At 33.9% G+C, this 24,403-nt stretch overlaps 1 long non-coding RNA gene across 1 annotated transcript in view; it reads right to left on the minus strand.

The window, feature by feature from the left end:
• Positions 1-24,403, minus strand: part of LOC125909616 (uncharacterized) — a 198,914-nt gene that overhangs the window by 26,348 nt on the left and 148,163 nt on the right. Inside the window, exon 3 of the long non-coding RNA XR_007453747.1 lies at positions 18,869-18,926. This is a non-coding gene — a long non-coding RNA (uncharacterized LOC125909616). The remainder of the gene's footprint in view (positions 1-18,868; positions 18,927-24,403) is intronic.

Raw genomic sequence — 24,403 nt, forward strand, 5'->3', positions numbered from 1 at the left:
TTAGATAGGATGGATTATGGAAGTATAAGACCACATTTTGGTACTATTTCTAGGACTTTAATAAACTGCATAGAAATAAGCAAGTAAAGGAACTCCAAATTTGTTATAAAAATGATTAAGGAAAAGGAGTACCTTAAAGAGACATACTAATGAATAATAATAAAATCTAAAACCCCAGCTGAAAACCCAGTCAAAGAAAAATAATGTAACATGAAAACTGAAAAGAGATGTGTTTGGTTTAAGAATAGTTTTCTACTAACCCCACCACCCACCTTGACTATACTTTTTGCCTGGGACCCTGAGTATTAGGGAAAATACAAGTGTGTGTAGATGTCCATGAATTTGCTGAGCAGAGTGGATGTGAAGACGGAGTGGGTAGTTTATGACAGGATACTTACCCTAAATCAAAAGCAAATGAAACATATTATTGTGGAAGTGTGAAATTTCCATAATAATTTAACAAATTACCACCAGCATAATTTCATATGTACTTTAAAGGACATTTATCATCAATTTAGAAATGCCTTATTTCATCTAATTAAAGCAAAGCCTAATACAATTTGTGATAGAAATTTATATCAAGAAACAATATAATCTAGCATCATATTTGTTATGTTTTAAAGCTAGTGACCTAGTTTAAGGCAGAGAGCAATCAACTCATTTCAAGTGATAACCTTCTTCAATCTCAACTATATTGTGAAAACTTGAAAAATTATCAGGAGTTTCTGTCTTGTGGTGATGTGTAACTTAAATAAGGCATTTCACATTTTGTTTCCCTTGCATATACCTCATGAAAAAATACTTTTAAAATGTTGATTTAAAGTATCTACTTGCAAATTTTTGAAATCATACTAACCTAAACATTACAGAAACAAAAATGAATGCCCTTTTTGTCATAAGTTTCCAAGAACTTAGGTTCATTGGGTTGTTTGTTCTGTTTCATGTTGTCTTGTCTTGTTGAGCCCATTTCTTAATATAAAAACAATTTAAGATCATTATTTCCCTTAGGTCATCTCACCTAATACCATGGCTGTAAACATAATCAATATGCTAATGACTTCCAAATTTATATATCCATTCCTGACTCTATCAGGTGACTTTGCTGAGATAACATATATCTGTAACTACCTCAATGGCTTTCAACAACATTTATTTCTTGTGCCCACTATTCTAGCATTAACAACTCTGATGGGCTTGACTAGGAGCAGCTCAGTGTCATCTCATCTCACCTCAGATTCCAGGTGTGAAGATGAAAGGATCACTGGAACATGCCACTCTCACTGTTGAGAGGGGGAAAAGGGACCCAACTAAAACATGCTATCACATTTAGAGCTTTTACTCAGATATAGAAACTTTCGAGTCTGTTCATATCGTATTGACCAAAGCCATTCCTGTGGCAAAATCCAAAGTAATGGAGTAAGAATCATGTCCTGCCTAAAGGAAAAGATGGCAAGAAAGAAGAAAAGCACAAATTCCTGTGAACAAATAATTCCATCTACGGTACTATGCTCTCTTGGAACTCATAGTTCGTATGTACACTGGAACTATCTGATAACTCCAATTGGATGTCTAATAAATGTCTCACCCTTAGCCGGTCCAAAATGAACTAATTTCCAGTGTCCTCTCCAAGCTATGATCCTCTGACTTATCTTTCCCATTTCAGTGATAGTACCATTACCCAGTCTACATTTCTGACCACTACTCTCTCTCTCAGACTATCCTGTTACCTCTCTTTTAGTGAGGGGTAGTATTTACAGACCTAAATCTGGTCAGTAGATTGCTTATTACACTGAGGGGAAAGTTGCGTTTTTTATATATATTTTAAAACTTTGTATTATGAAAATTTATAAAGTGCAGGTAATAGTGTAATGAATTTCACGTACATAACTTCAACAATTATCAAACTCATGGCTAATGTCATTTCATCTGAATCTCATTTGCTCCCAGCCAGATGCTTTTTAAACAAATTTCAGATATATTATTTCATCACTAAGATTATAATACAGAAAGAGTAGTATATTTAAATTATCAAATAAATCACTTTATACTCCTGTGTTAAAACCTACCCTAGGATCTTATCACTATGGGAATAAAATTATTTCCCCGATACCAATAGTATCAGCCTGCATCTACCCCTGTAACTTATTTCCCCTCATGCTGCTATTAGCTTCATCTAATAGGCTTTTGATACTCTGGATTTTCTATTCACATAATTTTCCTTTTGCCTCCCAAACTCTCCCAAACAATCTTCACATAGTTATTTTCTTCTTGTTATTTAGAACTCAGCTTAAATACTAACTTATCAGAAGAACATTTCCCGAAGATAACTGCAAAATAACCAACCAGGCACTCATTAGAAAACCTGTTGTTGGGGTTTCTGGGTGGCTCAGTCAATTAAAGCATCCGACGTCAGCTCAGGTCATGATCTCACAGTTCATGGGTTCGATCCCTGCATCAGGCTCTATACTAACAGCTCAGATCCTGGAGCCTGCTTCGGATTCTGTGGGTCTCCCTCCCTCTCTCTGCCCCTCCCCGCTCACACTCTCTCTCTCTCTCAAAAGTAAACATTAAAAAAGAAAGAGAAAAAAAGAAAGAAAGAAAGAAAAGAAAAGAAAAGAGAAGAAAAGAAAAAAGAAAACCCTGTTGTTCTTGTTGTTGCTTTCATAGTACTCACTAATTTGGTAATTTTTTTTATTACCCTATTACTTGTCATCTGTTCACTCTACTAAGATATTTGGGAGAAGAAGAGAAAAACTGGTGTTTTTAATCACTACACCCTTATGTTTAGAACAAGTGCCTTTTTCACTGTATGTGCTAAATAGGTATTTGCTAAATGAACAGGCTGGTGAACTTTCTACTACTTGGACCAAAATACTCAGTACTTTTACTGAATAATTAAATCAATTTTATTAAGCCATATAGTTTCTATGTTCTACAATATATTTCTGCCTAAGTTTCAGGGTTAGATCAAACAATCATCACAGAAGCAGGAGAATGCTATGTAGCAATTTTAAGATTAAATACATTGATATGTTCATGTCCTATTTAAGTGAAGAATTAAGTCTGAGAGTTGGATTAGGGAATCTGTAGTATACTGAAGAACAATGAAAGCTAGATCTAGAATGCCTCATGTGACATAATTTAAGACAGCTTGAAATAAAAATGAGATATCAAAGGTTCCAGTTTTTGTTTGTATTTTTGAAGCTTCTAGACATAAACTGAGCTCTAAAATATCCAAGAACTTTCTGGGGACAGTTTTGTTTGGTCAGCCTAAAACCACTGAGGATCAGGCTCTCTACCTAATCCTTGATCAAATTTGAAACAGAATATATTAGCAATTAAATAAAATATACAAGCAATAGCAGAAGGCAACACACAGGAGAGCTAATAATGAAATGTTTTGTCATCTGCAGGAGCCATTGAGTGAGCGATGATGAGTAAGAATTTTTCCATTATCTCTATCCAAATAATATATGATGTGTCTTTGTAAATGCATCCACTCCCCCATCTTCCAGGCAGATTGCCTCCCTAAGCTCCTTGAGAGAAATTTAGGAGCCACCATTGGTTAAAAAATATTTTATAATAAAAAATAATTACCTAGGAAGGATTTTAATAAAGAACAAAGTTTCTTTCTACCCATCTGTGATAGAGTGAGAACTTTCCTCAAATCATTTTCAAGTGGATAAAAAGGCAGAGAGGAAAATAAACTGCTATTCCTGGCATCCAAACATGACACTAGAAGGAACTGAGACCCCTCCCTTGCAGATAAACTTAGCATATGTCAAAGGTAAAGGAGAAAACTTGTTAAAGATGCCAGTCTCCAGTTTCTTTATCTTTCTGTTTTGTGTTTTATGTACATAAAAATGCACTACTATGGTGAATTCTATGTTAGGAAGAGAACTCAACCACTAGAATAGTAAGACTAGGGTAATAAGTATTTTCAAACTCAATTGTACAAAACGGTAATTTTCTTTGTTTTCCAGAACTCAACCTAGTTTCAATTTTAAACCCATTCTATCCTGGACAAAAAAGAAACATCATTTTGCCACTTCAAAGCAGACTCAAGGATTCCTCCTACCTTTCCTTTTCTTCCTGATATTGTATATAAACACCAAGGTCATTTTGGTGAGAGATAGAATGGGAGATGTGGCATCTTGTCATCCATCCATTGCCTATAGTGATAGCCAATGAGGTATATTCTCTAATCTAGTTTCTGGAATTAAAATCCTCATAATGGTATCATCTAAGGTGTCCAGTTCTCATGTGGTCTCATTATATGATCTATGCCACATAAGTTGCTACAAATGTCCTCCAGTTTTTCTGACTCACAAACCTATGACAACATCATTTAGAAAAACTATCTGCCTAGACTGTAAATGTTGATGCATGGAGAGCCCATTTAGCCATTTCATTCTATTCTCTTCTACTGAGAAGGCACATAGAACCTTGGAAGCACAGATTTTTACCTGATTACAAATCCCTAAATTTGTTCTACTTTCTCCCCATCAGTTTAGAATCACAAGTGAAGCAGGAAGGAGTAAGAAAGTCATACAGCATCTTGATCACTAAACTTCTTTTTTCAGGTATAAGGATCTTTCTCTAGTCTGGAAGAGTTCTGGGGTGGGAGTGGAGGACAAACAAACTCCTTCTGTGTGGTCATGTACTTTTCCTCTAATTTTGTTGCCTTACACCTGGATAGTATCCTTTAAAATATAAAAGGCAAGAATGTTAGGTTTTTGCTTTTGTTCTGCTATTCTCTTGAGACTGTGCTCCCCTAAGTAAAGAGTGTTTCTTGTATAGCAGCTATCTAGAAAAAGAAAAGTTCTTCGGTATACAAAAAGAGATTTTATATTTAATACATTATTTTTTTCATATTTAGTGTTCAACAATAAGTTAGTTTTCTGAACTTAATCATTTAATGACAGCTTAATAAGAAAGTATTAGATTTCATGTTACTTGTCTATAAAATTTCTAATAAGAAAGTATTTTGAGTTTGCTTTATGTAGAGCTCTCTTTTTTATGGAAAAAATAGCATCACTAGTTTAAAACCCGTCTGTAACAGTACAAGAGTAAATGTGGGCTTATCAGAATTTACTCTTAAATACAAGTGATGAGTTTAATTTAAAGAATTGAGAGCTTAAATGAGGAATCTTATTATTTTTCCAAGATACCAGTGGTATTTACTCACTCATTCAAATATTTTAAGTGAAACTGAGAATTATTCAAGAATAGTGTAGCCAAGCTAATTATCAAAGCTGTTTCATACAAATTACTATTTAGACAAGCTAGCACAAGCCATTGTGCTCCTCACCATACAGAATTCACAAATTGAAGACAAAATCATCTTGTGAATTTATAAGAAAAGTAATCTAGTACATAGTAATGAGTAGTTAGGATTTTGTTGATTTATGATTTTTAAGATGGCTTTCAGACTCAAGCTCATTTAACTCTCAAAGTAACTCTGTGAGGTATGCACAGTGTTTTTTTTTTTTTTCATTTAAATAAAAAGCAATTAGACTCAGAAGAGGTACATTATTTACTTGAGGTCATAAGTCACAAAAATTCAAAAGGAGAGCTAGAACTACGTTTTGAATGATAATACAATGGTTTTTCTCCTCAGAATTATAGTAGCAAAATCTTAATGAGAGTCTTACTGTACTCAGGGATGGATTGCACATATTAGCAGCACAACTTAATTAAAACACTCTTATTAAAGAGCTATGATGGGGCCCATAGATGTAATCTGCCCCTTAGGAAATTTGATAATTCAATAGATTACCCTATTTCCTGAGTAATGTGTTATGCTACAATATTTTAAAAGAAATATCTGTTCTTAGTAATAACCCTTCCACATCTTATTTACATGACTAAAATTCTTACTAATCTATTCCTCTGATATTTTACCAAAATAAATATCTAACTAGTTCTCTTCTGAAAAACCATAAATCCCAAGTTATTCAAATCATGACTGATGAGATTTATTGGATATCAACATATGAGTCTTCAATAAATAACGCTTATTCTTTTCAACAGGCCTGCATAATTCAACAATGATGATGATCGGAAAGTGTGATAAAGAGCATACTAACATGATAGAGATGTGAGTAACTGTTTTGTCCTCACAGAGCTTCAAAGAATTGAACAAATACAGAATTCATTACGGCAGTTCTTCAAATAAAACTAAAAAGGAAAAAAAAAGATCAGTTCAATTTCTATAAGCGAGAGATTGGAATTAGTTGAAACAGGCTGTGGTAGCTATTCTCTGGGGAGAAGAGTTGTTAACTCAATAGAATCAAGTCCTGAGATGGAGGGGGAGAAAAACAAACCAATCAAGGCTAATGGTTCCTGATGAACCCAGATTAAACACAGAGATTGGTCTGGTTTAAATATACTCAAGGGAACAGTCCTTCAGACAAGAGTATCAATTTTCACTCTGGGTCAATAGGATGAAGAGTGTGTGGTTAAAAATCAGATATTGCAAATGTATACAGCTTGAGTCAGGATGCGTGTTGGGGAAAAACAAAACAAAACAAAACAAAAACTGGCTGTCAGAAGATGCTCTGAGGGTATGTGAAGAATTATAATTAATATAGCTAAATAAAAATCATTTAAATTAATTAGAGAATTGAGGAAGATAGTTTAAAAATAAATATGTGCTGGGGGAGGGGAAGGAAAAAAAAAAAAGAGGTTAGAGTGGGAGAGAGCCAAAGCATAAGAGACTCTTAAAAACTGAGAAGAAACTGAGGGTGATGGGGGGTGGGAGGGAGGGGAGGGTGGGCGATGGGTATTGAGGAGGGCACCTTTTGGGATGAGCACTGGGTGTTGTATGGAAACCAATTTGACAATAAATTTCATATATTGAAAAAAAAATAGAAAAAAGCAAAATAAATAAATATGTGAAAGTCAGGAACTGTTCTATGTATCTATCTTAAGAAATAGAAAAAAAAAACATAACATTGAAGATATGAAAATACTTATGCGTAAACTTTGTCCAAAACATCTAGGATTAAAATGAAGAAAAACGCAAAAGTACTAAATAATATAAACACTTGAAAAAAAAAAAAAAAAAAAGAGAGAGATCACTGCACACGAATACTAAGTTTAAATCCTGTAAAGATTTATATATAGTCTGATTTCTCTTTGTCATATGTATCTTTCACCTTTTAAATACTGTAAAAGTTTAATATCTTTCCACAAAGTAATTTCTATATTTTTAAGTTTATTTATTTATTTAGAGAGGGAGAGACAGAGCACGAGCAGGGAGCAGAGAGAGAGAGGAAGAGAGAGAATCCTAAGTAGGCTCCACACTGTCAGCGCAGAGCCTGATGAAGGGCTCAGATTCACCAACCTTGAGATCATGACCTGAGCTGAAATCAAGAGTCAGAGGCTCAAATGACTGAGCCAGTCAGGTGCCCCAGTAATTTCTAGGTTTAAAACAAATCTAATAAAAATTCTCAATATTATTTTTGTTAATCTTATACAATGCCACTAAAATTTATTAAAGGATATACTGATAAAAGGCAAATAAATTGATGGTATCTCTATAAGGATGTTCAATGCAGCCTTGTTTTAAATAGTGAAAAAATGCAATTATTTAAATATTTAAATTAATGATGCTGCACCTGATGACTATGATTTTTTAGGCATTATTTTTTTTTTTACAATAAACACATTGTCAGGTAAGTTACAAAATGGTATGCATATTATAATGATGATTTTTATTTCAAAAATATTTTGGAGATATGTAATAGTTATGAATAATTATACTTACAAAAAAGACTGAGCCAAACCCTCAGTGCTCCCCGATGGAGGCAGATAAGTCTCTCAGGATGGGAATAGAGAGGACGACTCACTATCTGGTTTGAGGAACAGTCTTTGAGCAATCCCCAACATTTGTAACTGGCCCTTCCCAGGTATTTTTAAGTTCATGCTTCCTTCTTCAGTCTGATACCATTTAGTTTTTTCAAGGGAATAATCATAGTTTTTATCTACTGCTTACCAGAATGTTTAATTATAGACACATTATATATATACACACACATATATAATATATATGTACACACATATATATATTATGTATACATTATATACACATATATATAGGCATTACGTATACACACATTTATTTACTTTCATACCCGTTATTACTAACTAAGGTTTCAGGCAGGGAAGGATGGCTGCAGCATATGTTTATTCTATAACTCTGAAACAAAAGTGAAGAAAATATTGAAAATATATTTTGTGAATAGCAGCCAACAGGGCTTACCTCTGTGTTTCAGTGTTCATTCTTAAGTGGTAGAATCACAAATCATTTTTATTTTCTTCTTTGAGCTAATCCATGCTATCTGAATTTTCTACTCTTGGCATATATTGGTTTTGTAATTATAAAATATACAATTTGTGTTATTATTTTTAATTTCCCTAATTATATCTTCTACAATAAGGAACAACTGAAAACATTTAAAAATATCTTTACTTTTATTGTCCCAGATTATTTATAGAAGGAAAATGGGCATTTTCTATTAAGAAATGCATGCAGATCTGTGCAACTACTTATTTCCGAGACTATACTGTGTTAACTGATCACACTATTAGAGTATAACTTTCTTCAGAATAAAAATTGCATCAAATGCATTTTGATACTCTTGATACCCAGCTAGCACAGGGCTTTGCACATAGTACTTAATGAAACTTAAGTAGAATTTAATCCAAGTATTTTAAAGCTAACCTACTATACCTGTATCAGTCTCATTTAATTTTTTTTAATGTTTATTTTTGAGAGAAAGAGAGACAAAGCACAAGTGGGGGAAGGGCAGAGAGAGAGAGAGAGAGAGAGAGAGAGAGAGAGAGAGAGACAGATCTGAAGCAGACTCCAGGCTCTGATCTGTCAGCACAGAGCCCCATGTGGGGTTTGAACTCATGAACTGTGAGATCATGACCTGAGCCAAAGTCAGTTGCTTAACCGACAGAGCCACCCAGTTGCCCCTCATTTTATCAATCACCTAATACATTCTAACTTGATACATTTGAGGGGATATGTTTTAACTCCCTAAAAATACTTTTTAAAAGCGTTTGTATAACAAGTTTATGTCATCATATTGAAGATACAAAATTTGAGGCATATTGTGTACTTTTTCATTATAAACTCTGTTTTATTATCTTAAAAAAACAAAGAGTATTTAGTACCTCAAAGAGAAACTGCCTATGCCCAAAGGAATCATTACATGCTTGAGATCCGACTAATAGTATTATTTCAATTTTTATATTTAAAAATATTTTCCTATCATTATTTCAGGAACAAAAATAAACATGAAAACTTACAGCATACAGCTCCATGTAGAACTGACTAGCATGTAGTGTTAGTGTACTGAAAAAATACTGGTTTTTTTCTCATTGCCCAAAATGTTAAAATTTTGTGGAAGCTGATTATTGGTCTCAGATTAGAGTCACATCTTCCCAAAGGGCACCCAAACTAGAATGTTTAGAAATATGGGTCACTGGGACAAAATTTATTGTAGAATAATGTATGATATGTAGGATTTCAGGGAACTTCTAGGGTTTTTTAGGGTTCTGACAACATGCAATGTGAACAAGTCAGAACCTTGACCTGTTCCTCTATTCACTTTATTAAGCTGGGCTTACTGTAAAAGCAAAAATTTCATATGTGCTGAAAATATGAACATCCCACATAGGGTTCCAGCAGCTAAGTATGAGAAAAAATTCTAATTTTACTAGACTGCTGATTGATTTCCTAAAGTCCCATTGCTTTCGATTTCTCAGTGATGACATACTTCCCTGCAGTCAATATGCATCTCTTAATTTGTTTGCAGGAAAATTGGCCTCTTTTGCCTTCTCAAATCACACTTTGTAATCAATGGCTATGTTCTAAATGCAACTCAGAAATGTCTTTAGAAACCAAGGGCAGTTTCAATAAATTATTTTTAGCGTGATGTCCCTCTAGGAACTTATTATTACTACAGCAAAGCAGCAAATTATATTTTACTTCTTCCTCGCATTTACAAACGGACACAGATTCTACTGCTGTAGGCCAAAATTTAGAGAACAGTCACATACTGTGAAGATATTTTGTCCAATAATATATATTCCCAAATCATTTCTTAGAAACATGCCATAGTTACATTATTCTTGTGATACTTCCTATATTTTAAAACATACAAATTGATTCTTTAGTCATTTGGTGAACCTAGTAAAGTAAATCTTCAATACCTGTACATGGAAAGAAGTCTTAATTTTTAGGAAACCCAAGGGCCATACTATCAAAAGATCCAGGGTAAGATACTTAGGCTTGTAATTTAAAGTCAAAATGAGATTACAATAATGAGTAACAATTACTGCCCAGAATGAGCTATCTCATCTATATTGGGTGCTTCCATTCCACAAAATAGTTGATCTTTCTCTGAGATTAGTTAATGCATTATACTATTATTTTTATTAGATGTATGGTATAACTGTATCATTTCAGTTACCCACCGCTGAGATAAATCTCACCAGTAGATGGCCTACACAAGCCCCCCTGATCGAAGATCTCTGGATTTGAGCACAGCACCTTAGCAAGTTATCATCCTTGACTGGTCTGCCCTACAAAATCCATTCCTTATAAGCAACAACAAATGCCACAACCTTAAAATCTTACAATAACGTCGGAAAGAGATCCTACATTAACATCTAGCCACAATGTAATCCCAGTTAATCCCGTTGAACAAAAGATGAAAGTGAAGAAGCAATCAAAGCCAAAACCAAAACAAAGATACTGCCAGAACAACTGCCAAAAAGTATAGCTGAAAGCTAGTAGTAGGGTCACTTAAGGTAGGTCATAGAGTTCACCAAGACTGAGGCTCAGCTGTAGAGCCACTGCTGATCACCCACAAGTAAGATTCACTGATTCACTGACATCCAGTGCTAACTGGGCACCAGTGCTGCTCCAGGCACTGATCTAAGAAGGGGGTCCAGGAGTGAACAACCTAAACAAAGTCCCTCCTTTCACAGAGCTTCCACTTTGTGTGAAAAAAAAAAAAATACACAAAATATATAAATGTAAAGTAATGCTAAGAGCTCTAGAGAAAAAGCAAAGTACAGAATTCTCAAATGACCATGTTACCGCAAATGCCTTGAATATATACTTTAAAATGACTTCAGTATAATGTTATACGAGCTATGAAACAAGAAAACAACTTCTGCAACTTATATTCATACTTATATAAGTAAGTTTTCCAAAATTATTAGTAGCAGGATTAGTGCAAGATCCAATATTTTTTAATTCTAGGCTATGCCTAGATATATGTCTTAGTGTTCAGATTTCATTAGCCATAGGCTACATTTAGGTTTAAGGATTATAGTATTACCTTAAGAAGAGCATTAGAATAAAACTCAGTAAATGAGGATTCTAGGATTCAAGAGATCATGAGATCATGAGCAAATCTTAATCTCTTTTTGTTGGTTTCCTCCAACCAGCAAATGTGGATAAGCTCTTTCAAATAAATATAAAGGAGTATCTGAGAAATTTTGTTCAATTTAATTCAACACATCATGTACCAGGTATTGTGATAAGCATAGAGATACACTGAGGAAGACAACAAACACTAAATAATTCATTGAAGATGTTAGAAAAGTGGAGATCTACCCTCTTCTAGAAGAAAGATAAGCCACTCTAAAGCAAGCACAGACCTAAAGATTGAGGGTATAATAGTGCATCTACTAAGTGATGTAAATTTAAACTCTTTGAGGTTCCAAAGAAAAAAAGCAATGAGTATTTATTTGTATGATAACAGTGGTAGACGTCATATTAGTATAATTTTATATCAGAAAATTTACAATAAACCCCAAACCCTACATAAATGATATACAGGAAAATAAACAAGGTTATGTATGTTAATATCTTCACACTACATTTTTGAGTGAAATATGAACTAACCAATTAAAATTAAAACATGTCTAAATCTTACAGGTGTTTTCACAGAATGTGTTGCTAGCATTTTCTCTATCTTCTCCTTTGTGTCTCATTTTTCACTTACTTTATCAAACAATCACACTAGTTACTAGACAGCATAGTCAAAATAACGTGGCACCTGAAATTGTTCATTTTTGTACTAAAATCATTGAAAAGAGAGTGAATAGCTGTAAGCAGTTTTCTCTTTAGAAAGTGTTATAATTGTTAGAGAAAAGTAAAACATTAATTTCTCTATGAACTTTGTTTAATTTTTTTTCATAAATTTTATAAAGCTGATCACACTCTTTAATTTGATTTAAATATCAAATTTTGATGATGAATCTGTATATATCACCGTGATAGAACAAAGAAATAAGATTTCTAAGGCTCACAAAAGCTACATCAATTTTCCATTAAAAGCTTCAGAATTTAGCTGATCTCATTTAATAATAACCTAATTAGTGAAAGTAAGGAAATAATAACATTCATTAATATATTATCTATTTTATATAAATTATATAATGAAATTCATCTACAGCCATAAAAACATTGGTTATAATATAAATAACTCTGATAATATGTTAACACACTGAGAAACCAAATTTAACCTGTAAGTATGTATTTAGTCACTGAATTTGTACAAAATCTATTCATCAAAACTCCATCTACATTCATTTCTTACATGTAGGAAAAAGGGTGAAGGGCAGGGAGAAAGGAAGGTGAGAGGAAGAGAAGAGAGAGGAAGGAAAGAAAGAATTTCTAATACCATATTCCTGCACCAAATTTCAGGCTTTTCAAATACCTAACATAAAACGGAAACCATTTTGTATGTTGTCATACTAAACATAACCAATAATGGCTCCTGTCCCCAGTTTCAGTTAAATGCTAAGAAATATAATTCTTGCCTTTACCTTTTGTTTTCCTACTATGATCTCCAAAGAGCCATTTCAAAATTATTGTTCTATTACAAGCCTGGCTCAGTTCCTTTTATCTGCCTTATTTGCATTTATGTTTGGGATAAGAATTTCATAATACAATATTCTCAATGTGCCTCTGATGGTCTTTTGAAACCTCCCCAATAATAACTCACCTTATCTCCAAAATATTAAGAAGGCCAGTTCATCAGCCCAAATGCCACAATTATTTCAATTATTTTATCTCCTCAAAACTAACCTTTTTTTTTTTTTTTTTTTTGCACTAAGGTCACAGTACCACCAATCCAATAGGATAAATAGATAAATAGGATAAAATAATCCATACTGCATACTTCCTTAAAGCTTTTACTTCCTATAGAAGTAGAAAGCAGAAGAGGAACAATACAAGCACTGTGAGATTCTAAGTAGAAGACAGGTGTTTCTTTGTTTTGTGCTGTTTTGCTTTATTTGACATTTAACAAGCTCAGAAAAATGAAAGATTTCTCCTTCAGGAGAACATATTAGATGAGTAGCCATAGTGAATCTTTTCCCTGCTGATCCCTAAAAGGAGAACAATTGCCAAGTGTTTGCATATGGGCCAAAAAAAGCCTATCTCAACATTCAAACTGTTTGAAAGATGAATCATTTTAATATCTATGTAAAATTTGCATTCTATTCCTTTAAATCCTATTGTTTTCACTTACTTAAAAAAAATCCCAAACCTTCTAATAATATTGAAGCTGCAGGCTGCCACAACTCTCCTGTGTAGGAGAGTTTAGAGCACTGCTGGCATACAACCACACAATCCCTGGAGGATTTACTGCCAAGTCTGAAATACATTACTAAACAAGGTGATATTTTTGATGCAGCACATTAACTTACAAAAAAAATTATCAAATGCATGGCATAATTAACCTTAAGAGGTTATATAGTCAAACCACAGTTTCTAGGTACTATTACATTTGGCAAAAAACATAGTAATCTACCCTTCTGTTTGAACATTCTCAATAGGGGAAATTACATATCCTACCATGTTAGCAAGCATAGTAGTCAAAAAGTGATTCAAATTCAAAATGCCTTCCCCAGGTACAAGTCATCTATTCCTATCTACCTAGGATGCAATAAAGAAAATCTATTAACTACTATTACATCATCATTATTATCTCTTTTACGTTACTAATTTTTGTAAAGAAGCAGTTGGTTTTACTCTGAATTGTGCAAGGCCTGTGAGATAATAATAGCTGGAAAGATAGCAATAGACTTGAAGCAACATCCTCAATACCTCTGAAACCTCAGGGGAACTGAGAAACCAAGGAATTGTCAATCCAAGGTCATGTAGAATTAAAAAAAAAAAAGTCAATAGGAAGCCAACCTAGGACTTTCAGTCTTCTGCTCTTATTGTTTAAATAGTCTCACTATCTTTAAAGTTCTTTTCCATTCAGGTAAGACAAAGCCCTATGGGATTCATTCCCCCTTGTGCAGGTTGCTTAGCTGAGCCATACATTTCTATTGGCCCTATTGATTAGGCATCTGCTTCCTCTCTGTGGATGGTTTGCTCTTGTGGAACCGTGTTTAGCAGCTGTTACAGTTCAGATGAGTGTTGACAGGATGAAAATTAAATTAACACCCAATAACATTTTAACACCTGGTCCAACAACTGCAATATCATTGAATTTCACCTTTTCGAAATTGCTTCGGGAGTTAATTCATCCTTACTTTGACTTTGACCTAAGGAGACACTCCTATAATTTTGCTACAAAAGACTTTCCCTTGACTGTTCATTTATAATTTCCGTAAACCTTCCCTCTGATTCATGTTCAATGACTGCATGGGCAGTCTCTGGAAAATACTCAGAAATATTCCACTGGAAGATGTGCTACTCTCTAGATAATATGCAAAGAGTGCGCATGAACAGAAAATGTTAACCAAAAAGGAAGTAAGTTTCACTGTAGCATAAGCCAGGCTGATGCGCAAATAATTATCTACTCTGGGAAAATAATGTTGGAAAGAATGCAGGTTTCTTACACTATGACTTCCTAACTCTCGACTGGCATATGACTAATGTTAAGGATATAGAGCATGATCCTTATGCTAGTAGACTGTCGAGTCAGAAAGCCTCATTTAAAAATTAAACTCTGCTGCTCTCAAACATGTGACTTTGTTTAAAAACTTGAATCCCTAAGTTTTAGTTTCCTCATAAAATCCAACTAATAATAGTACTTGCTTCATAGGGTTGTTTGACAATTACACAATCCAGGTAAAACTCTTAAAGTGATAGTGCCCTACAGAATCTGACACATACTAAGTCCTAAGTAAGTCTTATGTACCATTATTTTGTCATAGACTACCCAAAGTGAAAAGGAGTTTTGAGATCATTTAATCCTATCCTCTTATTTTACTGTTAAGTAAACATAAAGAAGTTCAGTTACTTCTTCAAGGACATATATCCCCACAGTGCTGAGAAACAAATCTAGGTTTCCTCATCAGAGCTCATTTTCTTTTCAGAAGACTGTCAACTCCTTAATAGTCTACTTAGAAAAGATTCTGTGAACATACTATGTAACTCATTCACTTAAATTTCTTCTTTCTGTATTCCTCTTCTCTCTGGGAGAAAAAAAAAAGGTGGCATTTGCTATTTGCCAGGGCTATTGAGACCCATAGATAACGAAACTATCATCCTATCATTTGGTGTTGAGAATTCCTATCAGATGCTAGATGTTCTGCCTAAGATAAATATAACACAGTACCAAACATATAGTAAGGCAAGAAAAAAAAATGTTACTGCATAACCACTTAACAAATACAGACCAATAAACAATTGTTAGAAAATGATAATCCATTTAGTGGATTTTACAAGATCTTCTTGTTTCTTTTGCCTTCAATTCTATTGCTAATTATTTTTGTAGGGAAGTGTGACTAGCAGAAGGGAGAATTGCATCTTTTAATATAGTTGGTATTAGTACTTGTTAACAATTTTTGGCAACTGTTTTGTATTTCTACACATTGATATTATAGGCTATGATGAGATTTTTGGATCAATAGTAAATTGTATTCATTCATCTACTTTTCCCACCTGTCTTTTTCTCCACCATTAGACTTGAGAGCTTTTGTTCTTGTTTTTATGATAGGTTAGTTTCCCATAGTATTTTCTTCCATTCTTTTTGTTTTGTTTCATTTCATTTGTTTCATTTCTCATCCCGAATATATGGGAGTGAGAGTATAGACATGATTTGCAAGACACAATTTGGAGATAATACTTTCAAAAAATTGTACTTTGAAACATTATTTTATGTTAATTCTTTTTAGTAAAACATCTCAAATCCTATATTGTTAAGTTTGCAAAATTCAATGTAAGCATTAATTTTTCAGAAAATATTTTAATAAAAGAACATATAATTCCATGGTGAATAAAAGAGTGATGGGGAAGGGGGTATGGGGTTCTAACTACTCTAACCTGCTAGTATGAGAAAGCAGTCTTCCAGAAGTAAAAATCAAATAGGGGGAAATACTTAATGTCTTCAAAATGTTGTATAATTGTTTAATTGCCTCATTCTCCTAAATGGTTCCCTCTGTCCCTTCAGGCAAATAAAGCCTGTGTTACTTTAACTCCAGAAAGAATCTAATCACCCTGGGGAGAATGAATATATATATATATATATATATATATATATATATATATATATACACACACACACACACACACACACACACACACACACACACACACATAATGTGCTTGGCAACACATATATCACTGATTCCTTCTATATTTCCCAGATAAACATATAAATATACTGGGACAGGTGTGTTTTAACTAAAAAAATAATAAGACTAATAAAAGTTTTAAAAAATTATTTCCAGCTACCTGAATATGCACTTACAACAGGAAGAAAGCTTACAAGATTCTCAAATTCTCATAGATATGATAATGGTTTTAATCAATTATTTGCAAGATTAATTATTTAGCTTCTGAAAGCACTCCTACTAAAACTAACATTTTCATACCATGGTATTAAATATGTCAATGTTGCATGAGGAGTCATTTGAAAAAGAAATTTCTATAAACCTGCAAGTTCAACTAAAATATGGTTGAACATTGTTTTTTTAATTTTTTTAAATGTTTATTTACTTTTGAAGGAGAGAGAAACAGAGCATGAGCGAGGGACAGAGAGAGAGGGAGACACAGAATACAAATTGGGCTCCAGGTTCTGAGCTGTCAGTACAGAGCCTGACTTGGGGCTCAAACTCACGAGCCCTAAGATCATTACCTGAGTGGAAGTATGATCTTTGACTGAGCCACCCTGGTGACCCTGGCTGAACATTCTTAAAAGGCCAAAGCAACACGTAACACTTTGCTTTTGAATATTTTAATTATTCTGTACTACAAAGAGGTGTCATCATCTAGAAAAGAAATATTGTTTTTCTAGGAAGAAAAAAATAAGGGAAAAAAGGAGTAAAATCAGGAAAAGTTCTGGGGCACCAGGGTGGCTCAGTCAGTTAAGCAGCTGATTCTTGGTTTTTGGCTCAGGTCATAATCTCCCAATCGTGAGGACAAGCCCCACGTTGTCCTTGGGATTGTATCTCTCCCTCTCTCTCTGTCCCTTTCCTGCTCATTCTCCCTCTCTCTCAAAATAAATAAATAAACTTAAAAAAATACTCTCAAAAAAAAACTAGGAAAAGTTCCCATCTATTTTAATACCAAATATGGTGTTCTCAAGTAATATTTCATAAAATCATGTAATTGGAAATGTTCTTAATATTTCATTCTATCCACACCCATGCCTCCTGGAAAGAGAATCAAAAAAAGGAGAAAAACAACTATAGCATCTTGAATTAAAAAAAAAAAAAAGGAGCAATTCATTAGCCTCTGGTTTTATTCAGAAATACTCCAGACATGAGAATATCACATTACTTTAAATGCTTATCATGTTCATAATCCATCTGTCCAATTGCATGCAGTGTGATCATTTGGGCAACCAAAGCACTACTGCCATTCATTAGACATAAAAAAAAAAAAAACCAAAAAACTTCATTCATTAAAAAATCCATAGAATCACAAACCCAGAATGAAGGCAGAGGATCACCTTAGAGGAGCACTTCATTTTATAAAGAGACTATGACTGTAAAAAGTGGCATGTTTTGCACACAATCACACACATGATCAGAAAAAAACCAAGATTCCTATGAAGAGACATTACCTGATGGGCCAACATTCATTTTACTACACCACACTAACTTTACAAATTCCTTTGTGACTTATTACCAACGCCTAAATGGCTGCACAAACTAACAGGGATTTGAAAACTCTGGGACATTTGCCCTATTTGCCAAAGAAAAATCAAGATCTTACCCACTGGGTCATGACTCAGACAGGAGAAGTCATTTGTTCAAATGTTTACCTCCTGCTCTTGCAGTGCCTTAACCAGCTATAATATAAGATTGCTTCCCTGTTTAACATTTGGTGGTAATGCAATAAATAAAACATCAATCAGCAAGAGTGACTGTATTCAAATCAAGAAAATTTTGGAAGTGAAGGTTTATAATTATGTATTTGGCACCGATATATATTAGCAGAAAAATTATATATATACAGATTGGGTAAGAAAGTTAATCAAGTTTATTTCTGCATGTATAAATAATGTACTAACTGTTTCAATATAAGACATGCCCACTATTAGAGCTCTCTGAATCTCTACTACGGCTGTTTATATGAAGGATGAGACATATACCTCTGTTTGGATATTGCTTTGCCCTTACTTTCATAGACTTTTTAGATGTTTCCCTGATTACACTTCTAATATAAGTTCCATTAAAAAAATAAACCAACCAACAAATACTATTTCCATGGAAACTGGAATTCAATCACCAAGAAAGCAAAAAAAAAAAAAAAAAAAAAAAAAAAGATCCCATTTTCATCAGCATTTAGGCTAGGCATACCAACAATAAATGTCAAGCCCTGGGAAATCTGCAGTGAGAATATTCTTTAAAGCAGCCTTGACAGACTCACCTAATCAAGATGTCATCTTGCTGCAGCACATCATACCCACATCCATATGAAATGCAACCTGTAGAAAGAAAAAGCAGAGAAAGACACAGTCACTCTTTGGCTAATGTTTTATTTATTACATCACCATCAAATGTTAAGTAAACAGTGAAACAGATTTTCTTTTACTTAGAACCATGAAAGAAAAGTCCTTTATCTAGAGATTATGATTTAAGGTTTTATTTTCAAACTGGGAATAATAAATGTAGTCATATTTGCTTTCAGTGAAAAATCAAGTTTAATATATTTATACAAATACAGCCATCCTAAGAAAATAGTTATAGAAGCTGAGGCTCCTAGAAGTTCATAAGACTGAGACTGAAGGAAGATTGCCTCAATTACACACCCAGGATGATGTTCAAGATGAACTAAGTGAGTAGAAAAAAAAATATATATATATGTATATATATATATTCATATGTACAAAATATTAAATATAAGAAAAATATATTGTCATCTAATAGAAAATTTTACATATTACAATCTGTTTATTTTAGTGATTGCACTCAAAATATATAATTATTTAAAGTATTTCCCACCTAGCTTACTATTGTTTTTGTGTAAAGAATGAGTTACTAAATATCTTGAAAAGCAATCACACATTATGAACAATTTCACAAATTGTAATGTGACTACTGGGGAAAGGTAAGAGCTTAATATGAAATATCGAATGTGAATAGTCGAAATTTTTTTTCTTTGTTCTTGTTACATGTTTTGGACACAGTATTCATATCTTTACAGAACTATGCCCACACCCTAAAATGTAGACTTTTGGAAAAAGGGAAAGTGCTTTCCTAAGTAAGCTATAATGTAGGGACAGATCCCAGGGAGGGGAAAGAACTGCCATGGCTCCATACTAAGGAAACGGGTTGATTAATTAATGGTGGGCAATACTGGAGAGTCAGTAAAGATAAGAAAAAGGTTTGCTAAAACCAGGGATACAACAACCCTGAAAGGAGCACATTCCAGAATAAGTAACTTTTTCTTAAAGGACTAACAGTAAGCTCAGATAATTTCTATATTAAAATTAGTTTCTATTCCATATTTGACAACCAAAATATATTTACTTACAAACACACTCAATAAATCATGACTAGCAACCTTAAGTATACTGAATCTACCATGTGGCTAACTTGTCCAAAACTAGCATTAGAGATGGAGAGCTAGTTCAACAGCACAATTTCATGGCCGAAACCAACAGGGTTCCACTACTCAGGGAGAATGTCCATAAATTTAGGCATTATAAATGTATAAATATTATAAATACAATAACTCAATATATTTATTGGCTCTCTTCCTAAAGCTCTCTAAAAAGTATATTTCTAACTTGTCTTCCAATATTATCCCATCTCAGAATCTCTAAGATTTTGTATTTAAGAATTCTACTTGAAGTACCTTCACTTGTTGGATTTAATCAATTACTTCCACTCCTATTCTCCGTGAAGATGGAAATTCTATGTCTGCCATCTTCAAAACAATTTCTAATTGTAATCTTTAAAGCCATTGTATTTGTTTGGGTCATCTGAGAAGCAAACAGGAGATGGGATCTGTCTCTCAAGAGACTCGGAGAAACATCTGCAAAGAATAAAGGGGAGGAAGCGCAGGCAGGCAAAGAAAACCTTCAGACTGCAATGCAGTCCTAACTGGGAAAGAAGAGCAGCAATAAGGAGGATTGGTTGCAGTGCAGCTCTAAGAAAATCTCAACCAAAAAAGACAGGGAATTCCCAACCCAGGCTTGCCCACTAGAAGCATCCAGTTTGCCATCAGAAAAGGACAACACTAGTATCCCTGCTGTATTTAATCACTGATTGAGAAGATTTTAGAGAAACACGACCTCATTATGTACATGGTGGTAGATCCTGAGAGGTGGCAGCAGGACACGTGTTTAACTCTGCTCCCCACAACAGGAGATCTCAGGTGCCTTTCCATGAGCACCATAATAGTTTTTAGACTCCTTCTGCATCTTTGGAAAAAAGGTCTGAATTTTGTCCTAAAATGTTAAGAGAATTTTTAACTGTCAAAAAATCTGTAAGAATATGTATAGCAATTTACCCTCCAACTGGAGATAGGGATTCTATCTGTATCACAGTTACAGGGAAATGAAATTGATATCAGGCACACTGCCTACTGACAAACACTGTACTTGAATCAACATATCTCTTCATTCTCATGGGAAATTAAAAGAAAATCAGAGGACCCCACTTCCCCACTTATAAGTGTATATTCCTTTTTCTCTTGATTGATAAAAAATATCTTCAAATGAGTTTTTCTGTTTCTCAGTAAGGGTAGCATGCTTCTTCAGAATATGTAGATCCAAGAAGTTCTGTTACTTTGGCAAATACATACCAACTTCACTGAAAGGAGATAAAGGAATGACAGCTTAGTTAGTGCTAACGCTCTACAAGGTGAGGCTCATTTGTCTCTCCTCACATAATTCTTAAAGGACCAAGGTAGAACTACACTATCTCAAGAGTATATAGGGACACAATGTTCAAGGGTGAAAAGGTCCAAGGCCACTGAAAAACAACTAGAGAAATATTAACTACATAGAAACGGTAGTGATTGCTTAGACTTGGTTTCCTATACTCCATTTTACCCTCCTGTTGGAGAGATTAGAAGGCAAAAATCATATAACTTCAACTCCCCTGGAATCTAGGTTTCTCGAAGTGAATTAGTTGCATTCACATTGTATTTGGGAGGGAGTGGTATTTTTGCTTCAGACAGGCTGAATGTTCTGTTTCCTTGTCACTAATCATCTGGGTGTATGATGGCTGTGCTAACAGGTAGTAGCAGTGGCAAGAGAAGGGTTTCGTTTTGTCTTTATCACAGCTAGAGTGTTGTGATCTTATAACAGAAAGTCCAATTGCAACCTCCTTAAAATACTTCTGTAAATACCTCGTTCCCTATGTGAACATCTAATTCCCTGCGAACACCCAACTCCCTATAAACACCCAATTATCTGCAGTAAATCTTTTTCCTTGGTTTCATTTTCCTGAACAAACTTCAATTGATACAATGATTAGAATAGAGATTTACATGTTTGATAGGGAAGTAAATGGACTGAAACCATAAGGCAGAGGACTACAGAATGGCCATATTTGCATCAAGATGGAAAGTTACTGTGAGAGAGTCATAATTTTACTAGGGCTCTGCCAAAGAAAGACAACTTTGGTAGTAAATCCTGGGGAAAGGGATTACTGTAGGGAATACCACAATACTTAAAAACTTACTAGTAAATTTTGATGGAGATAGGAAGCCAAAGGCTACCTAGGACCAGTTTCTAGTACTTAATGATAATTCATCTTTGTGCTGTAGGACACTTTCAAGATTGCAAAGTGGAACCATCTGAGCATTCCTTAGCTAGTGCCCTTGACAAATTGAGCTAAAAATTATGCTAAACATGAGAAATGTTATTATCTGTTTTGTAGACAAGGAGACTGGGCCACAAAGAGATTTTCGTAACTGACAAGTAGTAGGTTCTGGATAAAAACTGTTTTTTAGTTTGTTTCTCAGTATATTTTATCTAGTACAATGCAGCCTCTCCACATAATATCTGTCCTACACAACAGTAAAACTTTTTTAAAAATATGACTTGAACTCATAGATGAATAATTTAGATATTGTATAGAAATTATAAGAAATATGTAAAAACCTTTATATCCACTCAAATAGATAGCAAAAGAATGCACTTATCACTGATCTTTCAGTGAAGCAAACAAAACTTGCAAGAGCAGGTATAACAGCAACCTCACTTTCTATGTCTAATAGCATCCTGAGAGTGCATATATACTTTAATGTTTGCCTCTTAAAGACTCTACATGTCTTATTCTGTTGGAGTATTGTCATTATCCATTTGTTCTTGCTCTAGGTGATTGTACCTGTCCATTCCACATGCATTTAATAGAGATTCAGAGTTACAGAAATTTTATATCACGGAGTATCATACAGTATTACTATGTGAAATTTAAGCACCAGACAGTAACATGCACATCACAAAAGAAAATGTGTTTTATTAAATACACTAACATGAAAGAGGTAAACTTCAAGATGAGCAACAAAACAAGCAAAAGACACAGATATGTGCAATACATCTTACAGCAGGCTGTAGATGGGACAACCAGACCCAATGCTTTTGATTATACAATTTTAAGTGACCTGCAATCCACATTTATTCAATCCAAAAACAATTGCAATCTGACAAAATGTAATAAGAATTAAACGTGTATGTCATGATTCTATTAAGGGAAGTGTGCGATGGGAGGATTATTACATTTTGTCTTCCGCATTGCTTACAAAATAGTTTTGCCACCATGTAATGAGCATCAAGGATGTGCCAGGAACAATAGTAGGTGCTCCACATAAATTATCATATTTATGCTTCACAATAATCTTATACAATATTAAAATTCACATTTGTAGATAGAGAAATATCTTAGAAAGTTTAAGAAATCTCCTTAAGAGCACGTAATTAATAAGTGGTAGCATAAAATTTGAAATTGAATAACTCTGTGCATGTATGACTAAGCCAGACAAGCTCTCTAGGCTCACACTGGCAGAAACTGTCATAAACTACATTGAATTAGGTCATCTGGTTCATTTTTAATCTAAAACCCTCAGTAAATACTTTCTGAACTTCTCTTACTTTCAAGCCACCTAGAACAGCTGTGCTTTGAAGGATGAAATTAGAAAATTAAACACGAATTCTAAAATAAAGACGCTGAAGTTGGTAGGCAGGTAAGACCTATACTAACAATGATAAAATGAGGAAAGTAAAGGGAGCCCTAGAAACAAACAAATATAATCCTTTGGCAGTCCACAGAAGAGATTTTTATGCTTTGCTAACAAATCAGGAATGACTCAGCAGAAATGATAGTATATGAGCCAGGCCTAAAGGGATGAGTAAAATTTAAAGTCAGATAATAAGTGTTGGTGAGGATATGGAGAAAGTAGAAGTCTTATACACTGCTAATGAACATATGGAATGGTGCAACTTGCTTTGGAAAATAAGCAAGTAGCTCCTTGATGGATTAAACAGAGTTATCATGTGACCCAGAAATTCTACTCCTACATATATACCCGAAAGAAATGAAAGCATATGTCCATACAAAAACTTGTACACATGTGTTTATAGAAACACTAGTCATAAGAGCAAAAACATGGAAATAACCCAAATGTCAATCAACAAAGGGAGAAACAAGTATGGTATATCTATACAATAGAATATTACTCTGCTGTAAAAAGGAATAAAATTCTAATACATGCAGCATGAATGAATCTTGAAAACATTAGGCTATGTGAAAGAATCCAGTCATAAAAATCCACATATTATACAATTTCATGCATATGAAAGTCCATAATAAGAAAATCTATAGTAACAGTGGTTGCTTAGGGCTGGGGACATGAGACATGAGTGGAGTAGGGTATGATAGCTAAAGAGTATGAGGTTTCTTTTGGAGGAAAGTTCTTTCCAGACATTAAAAAAAAACATAAGCCCACAAA

This window comes from Panthera uncia, assembly GCF_023721935.1.
Source record: "Panthera uncia isolate 11264 chromosome B3 unlocalized genomic scaffold, Puncia_PCG_1.0 HiC_scaffold_1, whole genome shotgun sequence".
Taxonomy (NCBI): Eukaryota; Metazoa; Chordata; class Mammalia; order Carnivora; family Felidae; genus Panthera; species Panthera uncia.